This window comes from Anthonomus grandis, chromosome 3 (genome assembly GCF_022605725.1).
Source record: "Anthonomus grandis grandis chromosome 3, icAntGran1.3, whole genome shotgun sequence".
NCBI classification, from domain to species: domain Eukaryota; kingdom Metazoa; phylum Arthropoda; class Insecta; order Coleoptera; family Curculionidae; genus Anthonomus; species Anthonomus grandis.
The window spans coordinates 9,372,740-9,387,493 of NC_065548.1; the positions used below are offsets into that span (position 1 = coordinate 9,372,740).

Below are 14,754 nucleotides of genomic sequence, written 5' to 3' on the forward strand. Positions count from 1 at the left end.
CGAAGTGAGACAAAGAGTGAACAAGTGAAACGTGACACTAGTCCTAACGAAAGGAGATGGAGGAAAATGTTTTTTAAAATGGGAATCAGAAGGAAATCGAAATTTTTCAAAGGTAATTGAGGTTGAATTTCACAATTGTTGTTAAGCCTGTAACCATTAGAAAACAAGATTTTTCCTTAAGGTTATGAATGTGCTCATCAGCGGTAGTGATGTTAAAAGACTTAGCGATCCTTATTGACTCAAAAAATAATTCTTATTACGCCGAATAGCGTAAACAGTGATTTACTATGTTAATCGTTATTAATTTAACAGGATTTTCCCACATCTGTTTCAACAAAGGTACGTGTTTTCCCCTTTAAACCTTACTCAATGGCCTAATGCCAATCCCCATGTAGAACATTACGTAACGTTAACAGAATATTCGAAGTGCGTGCTTTCTATTATTCGGCTAATTTTTTTAATGGACAATAAAACCGTAACTGGTTAATTGGACGGTTCGAAGGACCAACGGTGACCAATACACATCACGAATTGTGACCGAATTTCATTGTTTCCAATAATAATTTCCCATTGTATTGTTTGTAACTGTTATGATTTTGTTTTTGAAATTCGTTCTGCCGTAGCCTGGGTATATATATGGTGTTAATTATTTGTATACAAGGCCTTTTTTAATACGTAAAGGAAGAAAAATATCAATTATATAGGTAACAGATAAGTAGATAATTTATCATGGATTTAAAAGGAATATTCCAGTAATGTCAAAAATGAAAAATAATTTTAAATTAATAGCATTTTACGTAATTTTTATAATCTCACTAGAAAGGATAAAAATAACGTAAAATGTCTGGAACACAATATGTATAATTCAAATACCTGGACGATATAAAATATTTAATATTTATTTGTTATGCCTGGAAGATGAAAAGAAATGGGCATATAAAAAACGAAACTTGAGGCAGAGACTTTCAGGCATTTAAAATAAATTTTCATTGTACTTCAGGCATCTGACTGCATTTTTTATGTCTTGCAAGGATCTGACATAATTTTTCAGATCTTTCAGGCTATTAAAATAATTTATTTTTAATTTTATTTAATCATATTTCAAGCATTTGTGGTTATATTATATTATCTCTACAAGCAATTGAGAACATTCCTAATATTTCGCGAACATTCGACGTAATTTCTCATGACTTCAAGGCATTTGAAATAATTTATCATTCCTTTTTATGAAAAAGAAGTCCAAAAATTATTAAAAACACGAAAGGTTGTCGATCTCTATGAGATCATCTTCACGTCGATAGAATATATAATTGATCTTTTGAAATAGTTTGAAATATTATGTTTTTGTTTTATTGACGTCATTCCTTATGTCTTCCAAGCATCTGACAATATTTCTCATATCTTTCGGATATTGAAACTAATTTTTCACTGCATTCCAAGCATCTGATGGAATTTCTATGTCTTCCAGGTATCCAACATAATTTCTCATAACTACCAGACACTTAAAATAATTTCTCTTTTTAAATCATTTAGTTTTTGAGTCATTTTGCATGCCTTTTTAGCATTTTTTAAAAATTTTTTATCTCAGGCATTTCACCTAATTTTTCATCTAATATTTTGAAAAAGTATTAAAATAAATGTGAAAAATTTATATAAAAAATTGAACATAATCCTTGGAAGATCTAAACAAGATAAAATGATATTGGGTACTTCTAATACCTGGAATTAAAAAATAATTTAAATACAAGGACGATATAAAAAATTTATTTGTAATGCCTGGAATTGAAACAAATATTTTGAAGGAAAATAGTTTTAAATTAAATACTTCATATTTTATTTTTTCCAAACAATTGAAATAGTTTTTTATATATTATAGACATCTGCAGTAATTTCTCATGACTTTCAGATATCTAAAATAATTGTTCATTCTATTGACGTCAGTTTTTATATCTTTCTATAGTATCTGGAAAAATTTCTCATATTTTCTGGGTATTAAAAATAATTTCTTATTGTATTTCAGACATCTTACGTAATTTTTTATTTCTTTCAAGTATTTGAAATATTTTTTCATTAAATTCCAAGTATCTGATGTAATTTCTATATCTTCCAGGTATCTAACATAATTTCTCATCTTTCCCAGACATTTGAAATATTTTCTCATTTCAAATCATTCAACTTTTGAGTATTTTTTTATGTTTTGTTCAGAACTTTTAAATCGATAACAAATCTCTTATTATTGTTTATCGATCCTGTACAAACAAATAAAGTATACCGTCCACTACGAAAGTAAAACGGGGAATAATTCCCCGACAACTTTCTAGCATTTTAATTATTTTTTTTTTAATTTCAGGCATTTGACGTAATTTTTCACGCCTTATTTAGAAAGTGAAAAGTTAGTTAATGAATTATTTCAGGCTTCTGGAAGGTACAAAAAATTCAGTAAAATATCTGGCTAAATTATGTAGATTGCTTGGAATTGAAAAAAAAATCTATATTTTAAATACTTAATGAAAAAGTTTAATTTCTCTAAATTAAATAAAAAATTATTTCAAATTCCTGAAAGTAATTGAATTTTAGACGTGATTTGATATCACTAGAAAGCATTAAAGTAACGTGAACTGGCTGAAATAAAATTTGAAATTACTCCAAACGCCAGAAATGAAAAATTAATTTAAATACCTGAACGAAAATTGTAAAATTAATTTCTAATACCTGAAAGATGTAAAAAATGCCTCTAAAGCATAAAATAAGTTACAGGTCCTTAGAGATCTTAAAAAATAATGTAAAACATTTTGAATATCCGTCTCAAATACATGGAAGGCATACAAATTATTTCAGGCAGTTGAAATAATTTCTCAGATCTATTTTTGAAAGTAAAGACTTAGTTAAAAAGTTATTTCAGACGTCCGAAAGGTATAAAAAATCACTAAGAATTGGAATAAATTTTAATAATACCTTCATTGCCTGGAATTAAAAATTCATCTATATTTTAAATACGTGAATAAAAAATTGAATTTCTTAAGATAAAATGAGAAATTATTTCAAATGCTTGGAAGTAATTCAATTTTAGAATTTATTTCATATCACTAGAAGGTATAAAAGTAACGTAAAATGCTTGTAATAAAAAATTAATTGAAATACCTGGACGATATGAAAATTTTAAAATTTATTTGTAATGCCTAAAAGATATAAAAAAAGCCTCTAGAAGCATGGAAAACAGTTTAAGACCCTTAGAATGCTTAAAAAGTAATGTGAAATATCTAGAATAAATTGAGAAATGATTTTAAATACCTAGAAGGGCAAATAGCAAACGACCTGAAATGCCTAAAAAATATGATGAAAATTATTTCAAAAGTTTGAAAATAATAATTATTTCAAAAGTCTGGAACATTTTTCCAATTTCCTGGTGGACATAAAAAAACGCTTCTTCTTAATACATGAAAAAAATTTAAAAAAATATTTTTCTAGACATAAAAATGCCTTTAATCGCATGAAAAAGTAGATCAAATACCCGAAATAAAATAGCATTTAAAGTAAATAAACTAATAAGGTGCGGAAAGAAGAAGAGGAAGAATTATTCAATACGTCCAGGCAGTTAAAACTGCAGTCTTTCAATCCACTGAAGGTTAACAAACCCAAATTACCTAAAATGTTTCCTTTTCCAACCCCCTGAAAGAACTAAATTATGATCTAAATCCAGGGACTTATAACCTACAATAAAATGTTGAAAAAAGAGAGAGAAAAATTATTTAATTCGCCCCAAAATTAATTTGTTTTCTTATCTAGAATTTAATTTTCTCATTTCCTGTTACAAAGGTATTTTAAATTTTCACATTACTTTATTTTTTTTTTATATTTTTTCTCAATTCATTTGAGAGTTAACGCAAAAACAAATATGGTATCTATTACAAAGTTGAATATGATGGTCAAAAGTCAAATATAGATTTTCTGGGAGTCAAGAAGAAATTAGATTTTTCTAGGATATCTCAGAAATTTATTGTGACTATCCATTAGCATACTGCAGTAAATATTGCTAATAATTCCTATAATATATTTGGGTCATTAGAGACACTTGAATGAAAGTTCTAAAACATTCATGCTTTTTCCCACGCTCCTTTAAAATCCAAAAACATTACTACAAAAGCATCAATTCCTTATAGTGCCTTATAAAACCCCAATAAAACTATTATTATATACAAATCACGGCATCAATAACGCCAAAATAGTCGAATTTTTTAAGGTGCGCCCTTTTGGGAGGGACACTCCCATGAAAAACGGATACGGAAGTATGCTTCAGCCCATCACACTCACTGATGGTCGGATGGTGGTACATCCCATATAACAATTATTGTTCAGTTACGTTGCGGTTCTGCTAAAATCGAGACGAAATTAGACAATTTCCAACGAGTTTATCCATTAGAAACGTTTTACTTATGCAGGACGGTTTTATTGATTGACGTTCAATGGTTGTTGTGCCCCCCTTGTGATTGACTCGCTTGATGCTTAAAATGTTCCGTGAAAGTACTTCTTTGGTATGTGTTTTTTTGAATTATTTATTGTAATTTTTAGCGGTTCATTTGAATTAGGAACTTTTTTTCGTCGTTCCCTTTTAAAGACTCATTGTTGTCAGACAAATTGTATTTTTTGTTTAGAAATTAGCTATGCAGCTCTATTTTATCAACAAATATATTTTTAAAGTATTTGTATTTTTAAATGTAATTTCGACGAGTTGGTCTCAAAAAATACGATTTTAGGTTAACTTGGCAACGCTACATTTCACAATAACTGTTTGTACAAAAATAATTATATGAAATATTGCTCTGATTAATAACAAAAAATTTTATTCAATTTTTTAAACAATTTTTTGTGTTTGAGGCCATTTCTCATCTTATTTCAGACTTTTCGCGTAAATTTTTAGGTTCTGAAATGACTTTTCATATTGCGGATATTTGAAATATTTTTTAATTCCTGCCAAAGAAACGTCATTTTATTTTAGGCATTTCATATTATTTGCTACCACTTCCAGGGACTTGAAATACTCATTTTATGTTCCAGGCATTAAGAGTTATTTTATGTTATCGTTTCCGGGCAAAAAAAGGTAAAAAGGTTAGTACTTTTGACTCATGTTACCATTTGAGTAGTCAAATACCTGGAAGACATAAATGACGTCAAAGAAACTGAAAAATTATTTCAGATGAATTATAAATACGGAAAATTATTTTAAATGCCTGGAATTCGTAAAGAATTATTTCAAAAACCCGTAAGTAATAAAAAAGAACTCTAAAAGTATTAAAATGTTTAAAATAACATAAAAAATTATTTAAAATACCTGGTAGTTACAAAAATTACGAGATTTCATTTTATGTTACCTATTTTCAGATATAACTGGAGATTCAGATACCTGGAAAACATAAAAAAATATCTAAAAGAACAAAATAAAGTAAAAAATTGGTTATTTAACTAAAGTATTAATCATTTGAAGCCATAAAAATCACTTTAATGTTTGGAATAGAAAGAGAAATTATTTGAAATGCCTCAAAAACACGAAAAAATTTACTCTAAATGCCTGGTCAAAAATATTACCTAAAGTGACTGAAGGACATAAAAAAAATTAATGCCTGGAAGTCATAAAAATTACCTCAAATGCATGAAATATAAGATAGGAAATATTTGAAATTTTTGAAAAACGTTAAAGAAATTACTCCAAATATCTGAGTTTTTCTCTTAAAAAACTTCAAATGTTGGTAATAAAAGGAGAAATTATTTGAAAGTCTTAAAAACCAAAAAAAATAAAAATATTTTAAATGCCTGGAAGTCATAAAAAATTACCTTAAATGCCTGGTATAAGAAGATTTCAAAAAAATATTTGAAATGCTTAAGGAACATAAAAAATTGACTCCAAATGCCTGGTAAATAGAATAATTTTCCATGTCTCTCAGGTATTTCAGGACATTTACCAATTTATTTTAGGTATTGCGCGTAATTTTTAATACCCTCCACGGATTTGAAAAGGCTTTTTATGTTTGCCAGGTCATTGGAATATTTTTTATTATTCAGTATAAATTTTTCATATTCTGGTACTTGAAAGTCATTTTAAGATGAAAAGATTTCAAAAATATAATTTTTTTGTTAGGTTTGAGATTTGATTTTATTTTACCTATTTTTAGATATAACTGGAGATTCAGATACCTGGGGAACATAATAATATCCAAAATGTTAATCATTTGAAGCTATAAAAATCACTTAAATGTTTGGAATAGAAAGAGAAATTATTTGAAATGCCTCAAAAACACGAAAAAATTTACTCTAAATGCCTGGTCAAAAAAAATTACTTAAAGTGACTGAAGGACATAAAAAAAAATTATGCCTGGAAGTCATAAAAATTACCCCAAATGCGTGAAAAACGTTAAAGAAATTATTCCAAATATCTGAACTTTTTCTTTTAAAAAACTTAAAGCGACTGAAAGACACAAAAAATAGCTTCAATAAAATATAAAGTCATAAAAGATTACCTCAAATGTTTATAATAAAGAGAGAAATTATTTGAAAGTCTTGAACAATAGAAAAATTAAAATATTTTAAATGCCTGGAAGTCATAAAAAATTACCTTAAATGCCTGGTATAAGAAGATTTCAAAAAAATATTTGAAATGCTTAAAGAACATAAAAAATTGACTCAAAATGCCTGGTTAATAGAATTAATTTTCCACGGATATGGAATGACTTTTTATGTTTTCCAGGTTATTGGAATATTTTTTTATTATTTATTATAAATTTTTTATTATATTCCGGGACTTGAAAGTCATTTTAAGATAAAAAAATTTAAAAAATATATTTTTCTTGTTAGTTTTGAGATTTCATTTTATGTTACTTATTTTCAGATATAACTAGACATTCAGATATCCGAAAAATATAAAAAATATCTACAAGAATAAAATAAAATAAAAAACTGGTTATTTAACCAAAATATTAATCATTTGAAGCCATAAAAATCACTTAAATGTTTGGAATAGAAAGAGAAATTATTTGAAATGCCCCAAAAACACGAAAAAATTTACTCTACTTTACTTGAAAAAATGCCTGGTCAAAAAAATTACCTAAAGTGACTGAAGGATAAGAAAAATTAATGCCTGGGAGTCATAAAAATTACTTCAAATGCATGAAATATAAGACAGGAAATATTTGAAATTTTTGAAAAACGTTAAAGAAATTACTCCAAATACCTGAGCTTTTTTTTTGTTAAAACTTAAAGTGACTGAAAAAAACTCAAAAATTGCCTAAATATGTGCAAGTCATAAAAGATTACCCAAAATGTTTGTAATAAAAAGAGAAATTATTTGAAAGTCTTAAAAAACAAAAAAATTTAAATATTTTAAATGCCTGGCAGTCATAAAAAATTACCTTAAATGCCTGGAATAAGAAGATTTCAAAAAAATATTTGAAATGCCTACAGAACATAAAAAATTGACTCCAAATGTCTGATTAATAGAATTAATTTTCCATGTCTTTCAGGCATTTCAGGACATTTATCATTTTATTCCAGGTATTGCGCGTAATTTTTAATACCCTCCACGGATTTGGAGTGACTTTTTATGTTTTCCAGGTTATTGGAATATTTTTTATTATTCGATATAAATTTTTCATATTCCGTGACTTGAAAGTCATTTTAAGATGAAAAATTAATGTCTTTCAGGTATTTCAGGATATTTATCATTTTATTTCAGGTATTGCGGGTAATTTTTAATACCCTCCACGGATTTGAAATGGCTTTTTATCTTTTCCAGGTTATTGGAATATTTTTTTTAATTACCCTTTATATATTTTTTAAATTACTCTAAATACCTGAGCTTTTTCTTTTAAAAAACTTAAAGTGACTGAAAGACACAAAAAATAGCTTAAATATGTGCAAGTCATAAAAGATTACCTCAAATGCTTGTAATAAAGAGAGAAATTATTTGAAGGTCTTGAAAAATAGAAAAATTTAAATATTTTAAATCCCCGGAAATCATAAAAAATTACCTGAAATACCTGGAATAAGAAGATTTGAAGAAAATATTTGAAATGCCTCAAGAACATAAAAAGTTGACTCCAAATGCCAGGACTAAAAAGCAATAAAAAAATATATAAGAATTATATTTTTCGGGGATATGAAACAACTTTTTCCAACTTTTTGGGAATGGAAAACGGTTTTTCAAATCATTCCAGCCTTTTGACGTTAATAGAATTAATTTTCCATGTCTTTCAGGTATTTCAGGATATTTATCATTTTATTTCAGGTATTGCGGGTAATTTTTAATACCCTCCACGGATTTGAAATGGCTTTTTATGTTTTCCAGGTTATTGGAATATTTTTTATTATTCAATATAAATTTTTCATTATATTCCGGGACTTGAAAGTCATTTTAAGATGAAAAAATTTAATTTTCTTGTTAGTTTTGAGATTTCATTTTATGTTACCTATTATCAGATATAACTGGAGATTCAGATACCTGGAAAACATAAAAAATATCTACAAGAACAAAATAAAGTAAAAAATTGGTTATTTAACCAAAATATTAATCATCTGAAGCCATAAAAATTACTTAAATGTTTGGAATGGAAAGAGAAATTATTTGAAATGCCTTAAAAACACAAAAAAATTTACTCCAAATGCCTGGTCAAAAAAATTACCTAAAGTGACTGAAGGACATAAAAAAAATTAATGCCTGGAAGTCATAAAAATTACCACAAATGCATGAAATATAAGATGGAAAATATTTAAAATTTCTGAAAAACGTTAAAGAAATGACTCCAAATACCTGAGCTTTTTCTTTTAAGAAACTTAAAGTGACTGAAAAACACAAAAAGTAGCTTAAATATCTGCAAGTCATAAATGATCACCTCAAATGCTTAAAATAAAAAAGAGAAATTATTTGAAAGTCTTGAAAAACAAAAAAAGTAAAATATTTTAAATGTTTGGAAGTCATAAAGAATTTACCTGAAATGCCTGGAAAAAGAATATTTCAAAAAATTATTTGAAATGTCTAAAGAACATAAAAAATTGACTCCAAATGCCCGGACTAAAAAAAATACTTAAGGATATTAAAAATAATTTAAGACCTGGGAGTCATTTAGAAATAACGTTGAGGTTTTAGCCTTGTCGTCCCTGAAAATGCCTTAAAATAAATAAAAAATTACGTTTAATACCTGAAAGATATCATAAAAATGTCTGTAAAGCTTTACAGAACTTAAAAAACTACTTCACATATCTGAAAGGCATAAGAAATGAGATAAAATTTCTACAATAAAAATAAGAAATAACCCTAGATTTCTGGAAAACAAAAAGAATACTCCAAAAGCCTAAAATAAAAAAGAACATTCCGAGTTATTATTTATGACTTCAGATATTTAAAATATTTTTTCACTTTATATGAGAATTTCAAGTTGATTTTGTATAAATTTCCAGGTCCTCAAAGTAATTTTTCATGTTCCGGAATTTGGGTTGGTTTTTGTTGTTTCCAGGCATTTGAAATAATATTTTCGAACATTTGAAATAATATTTTCGAACATTTGAAATAACTGTTTATTTTATTCGAGATATATGAGGCTATTTTTTATGACCTTGACTAATGACCTTTGAAATAATTTTTTACTCTATTCCTGGCTCATGAAGTAATTTTTCATTTCATTCCAGGCATTTTTTCACGACTTTCAGGCATTTCAAAAAAAAATATTTTAATGCAATTTTCAGGACTGACACCTGAAAATAAGTCTTACGTAGACATATTATTAGGTAAAATTGAAAATTTGAATTCCCGAAAAAAAATTATAAATGACTTTGTATCTACGTAATAAATTGAAAAGTTATTTATAACGCTTGTAAATGAAAAGAAAAGATGTGAAATGCTTGGAATAAAATAAAAAATGACATGAAATTCTTGAAACACATATAAAAAATTACTCCAAAATCCTGGAATAAAAAAAGAACCTTCCAAATGAGTGCTTATTGATTTCTAAGTATTTTTAATAATTTTTACGTCATTCATTCATCCAAAATAATTCGACATATTATATCAGATGCTTGTGGTAATATTTAATAAATTCCAGGCCTTTAAAATAAAGTTTCATGTCTTTAAATCACTTAAAGCAATTCTTCATTTTATTGGTTTTGAAATAAACACTTCAAACAAATTCAAGGAAGGATTTGAAATACATTTTTCATGTCTTTTAACCTTTTGAAATAATTTTCTCATTATTCCAGGCATTTAAAGTCATGTGTTTTGACTTCCATGCCTTGAATTTCCTGAATGAAATGCCTTTGCCTTTCATTGCGTTGAATGAAAGTTTTATATTTTTCAGGTATTTGAAATATATATTACTTTGATTCGGGATAATTAAATTTAGTTTGTAGGATTTCCGTGTACCTGACTGATGTAAAAAAATATTCATTAATTTTATGGTTTTGTATAAGTGTTGATTTTTTGTTTTTTTTGTCTTAAAATTATTTTATATGCCTCGAATAATATTAAAATTTCCTAAACTGACCAAAAAATCTGCAATATTATTTGAACTGCCTCCAAGAAGTAAAAAAATATTTCAAGAGTCTTCTGTTATTTATTCCACAAAGAAATTCCATATTTTCAAATTTTAAAGAAGAAAATATGAAAAGTTATTTGAAATGCCTGTTATATAAAAAATTATTCAAAAAGATAAAATAAAGATAAATTGGAAGAGATAAAAAATTATTTGATTTATTTAGAACACATAAAAAAGCCTGAAAACCTAAAAAGTTATGAAACAAGAGGATGGTATGAAAACACATTTTGAACTTCTGCAATACATAAAAAAAAACTTAATTCCAATACCTGGAGGAATATAAAAGATATAAAAAATAAAAAATTAAGGAATAAAATGGAGAAATGACCTCAAGTTCTTGGCAGATATGAAAAATATATTTAATTTTTTAAATACGTTAATAAAGATGTGCTTGAAATAAAATTATAAATTACATCAGAAGAATTAACAAAAATAACTAAAAACTTTTTTGAGATTAAAATATAATCAAAAAAACATCTTTGGTCGAGTGCATTTAATAGTTTTATTCTTTAATTAGCATCTACAAATCACACAGAAGAAACCTTTTACCATATTAACATTAAAATAATTGTTGCTAAATATACCATACGCCTGTGTGCCTTAGGGGTTTTCTCTCATAATGTTTATATTTAATACGCCTAACAATAAATAATAAATCCTTAACGCGTCTGTAAATAATAACATAAATTTCTTGGACATTTAAGATATGTTAAATAAAAAACGGAAATATCAGATGCATCATTGTTGGGTAATAGTTTTAAGATGGTTAATCTTCTTATGGTTTTATAAGAATACCTGTTTAAGCTGCTTATATAATAAAATCTTGTACCAGCTGTACACTAGATGATAAATCAATTAAGTATTTATTATTTGGACTTATAAAACACAATTTGTACAGCTTTACAAACTAAATATTTGAAAGTGTGAACAGTTTATTTATTAAAAGGTTTCTTCTATGTTTTGTTTGTTAAGTTTTAAAAATCTTCAGTCGTTGGTGACTAATATTTTCTTATTAAATTGTTAATTTATTTAAAGTAATTTACATGTTATTTGAGTCAATTTTTCATGACTTTTAGTTATCTTAAATATTTTGACGTGTTAATCCAAGGATTTGAAGTCATATTTCATAACTTCCAAGCATTTGAAATAATTTTTTATATCTCTCCGTGTTAGTCTTAGAATAACTTATTGTATTTCAAATAATAATGAAACAAATATAATATCATAAATAATAAACAAATAATCAGGTTGGGATGGGCTTTCTCTTAAAATATTTTCTGTTTCACCTCTTGTTGCTTTGCAAGTCTTGGCCGAGTCAATTAACTTTTCATTTATGTCTGGAGTTTCCCAGAGTGCTTAAAAAGAGCAATGATTGTTTCTCTTTACAAGGGTGGCGATCGCGACTGTCCTAACTTTAGACCTATAGCGTTATTGCCTACTTTAGCCAAGATAGTGGAACGGCTCGTTAAGGTGAGGATGGTTTCATTTTTAAATAGGTTTGGCCTATTGAGTCTTCAGCAGTTTGGCTTTCGTGAGTCTGTGAGCACAAATGATGCTATCTTTAGCTTTCTAGAGCACCTGTACAACCGGCTGAATGTTGGTGAAGTTGCAGCAGCCGTATTCTGTGACTTGTCCAAGGCATTTGACTGCGTGAGTCACAGAGTGCTGCTGATGAAACTGGAGCTCTATGGTTTCAGAGGAACTGCCCTTGAGTGGTTTCGTTCCTACTTATCAAATCGTGTCCAGGCTGTGAAATTTAATGGTGGTATTTCTAAGGCACTTAATATAAATGTGGGTGTTCCGCAGGGATCAGTACTTGGTCCTTTAATTTTTCTCATTTATGTGAACGATCTGCCACAACTGCAGGTAACTGGCAAATTTACATTGTTTGCCGATGATATCACCATCCTCTGGCACGACTCTAATGTTTCTCAAATGGAGGTCAATATACGTGCAGATTTGTTAAAAAATAAAAGACTGGTGTGATGCAAATTTTTTGACATTTAATGTTTCCAAAACAAATATCCTTAATTTTAAATGTAATGCAAATGATATATGTTTAAATAATAAAGCCATCACCATGCCACCGTTCAGTAAGTTTTTGGGTCTTTCCATAGACAAGTTCCTTAAATTTGAAGACCATATTGTGAATGTATGTAGAAAAGTCTCATTAGGCTGCTACGCCCTAAGGGTTATTGCCACCAGTCTTAATTTCTCCATCGCCAGATCTGCATACTTCGCGATTATCGAGTCGCACCTTCGATATGGAATTTGCTTTTGGGGTTCATGTTCAAATTCACTTTTTAGTTCAGTGTTTGTACTCCAGAAAAGGGCCATTAGATATCTATGTGGGGCCAAGCCTCGTGACTCATGTCGCCCGCTTTTTGCAAGTCATAATATTTTAACCTTGTGTTGTATTTTTATTTTGGAAACAGTTTGCTTAGTTTTTAGAAAATATAAACAGGAACTTCACTTAGGAAGCCACTATAATACGCGACAAAATTATTTGTTGAGGCTACCCATTCCTCATTTTGAACTTGTCCGTAGCTCTATCATATATGGAGGTACAAATCTGTTTAATAAACTGCCACTAGAAATAAGACAACTTAAGACTGAAAAAAGCCTACGTACAAGGACGAAAATATTTCTTGCTAGTAAAGCATACTATAGTTTAGGTGAATTTTTTAATGATTAGCATTTAAGTATTTTTCAAAGTTTTATATAATTTTATTTTATTTTAAATTAGTTTCTCGTTTTTATTCCTTTAATTGGCTATTGGCTTTGTCTACAACTTCTATGTTTATATTGACAATAAAGCATTTTTGAATTTGAGTTTGAAAATAATTAAAATAATTTTAATTTTTAGGTATTTTAAATAATTTTCCATATTATTTTAGGTACTTAAAGACATTTTCTATGACTTCCAGGCATTTAAAATAATTTATGTATTTTTGAGGCACCTTATGTAAATTTGTCGGCTAGTCCAGGTATTTGACGACATTTTTTTATATTTTATATGACTTTCAAATAATTCTATTTTTATTACAAGCATAAATTATAACAAAGCACTTTATTAAGCTCTAATACAAGCATTTTATTACAAGCTAATTTTATTACATTTGATGTATTAGTATCATTTTATAACTTCCACGCATTTAAGATAATTTTCAGGTATTTCAAATATTTCTTTTTTTATTCCTGATATTTCAGGTCATTTCATTCGATAATTAAAGATAATTTTTTCTTTTTTTAGACACATGAAGGCATTTTTTATGACTTCTAAGCATTTAAAATATCCTTCTATGTTATTTCAGATAGTTGAAGGCATTCTCATTTCCCAGATATAATTATACGTCTCAGACTTATTTCAGGCATAGTTTTATAGTAAATTTTGGAAAATACTTTTCAAACATTACTTTAAATGCCTGGAATTAAATGAAGATTTACTTTAAGCAGTCCAAGTGCCAGGGATAAAACAAAAATATAATTTAACATTGAAATAACATGAAGAATTACTAAAATGTATTTATAAAAATTAGCCTAAATGCCTAAAATAATAAGAAAAATTACTCATGCTTGAAAATCATAATAAATTACAATAAAATTAAATGACATGAAAAAAGAACTCTTAAGGCCTAAAAAAATATGAAATTTTTTTTTCAAATACTTGGATTATAATTATACGGAAATATCTGAAATTTATGGAGTAATTTCTCAACTTTTATAATGGCAATTTTAAGAAAGTTACTAGGAATATTAATCATGAAACACCTAAAATCGAGTTTTACCTTCTTTTAAGTCTATATACAAATGAATGTTCCTTATACACGTTTTCGCACATATCACTTTTCAGTGACATGATCTTAGGCTTATTGCTTTTAGATATAATTAAATCTATGTAATACGTGTTGTAAATTTTTTTATATAATTGCACTTCCAATACTTGGAATGCCCTAAGAAGTAGGCATCTAATACACAAGCATAATAAAATAAGAATCGTGGTGTCCACTCGTGCCCCCCGGTAAGAAACATCCAATTATTTTAAGTAGTAGTTGCATTCCGCGTTTTTCCAATAGGGAAAATGGCTATTTTATATGCAAATTAGAATGTAACAGTTACGTAATATATCTGTCAATGAGCCCCGGTTAAATTGGAAGGATTTACCGAGAAAATTGTCGTT

At 27.4% G+C, this 14,754-nt stretch overlaps 1 protein-coding gene across 10 annotated transcripts in view; it reads left to right on the forward strand.

The window, feature by feature from the left end:
- The window catches only part of LOC126733927 (uncharacterized), a 184,803-nt gene that overhangs the window by 45,492 nt on the left and 124,557 nt on the right, over nt 1-14,754 (forward strand). Inside the window, exon 1 of one of the 10 annotated variants that reach the window (XM_050437403.1) lies at nt 4,395-4,532. The exons of the other annotated variants lie outside the window; for them this stretch is intronic. The gene's annotated coding sequence lies outside the window, so the exon portion shown is untranslated. Of the gene's footprint in view, nt 1-4,394; nt 4,533-14,754 lie in introns of those variants that run through there. 10 annotated transcript variants of the gene reach the window in all.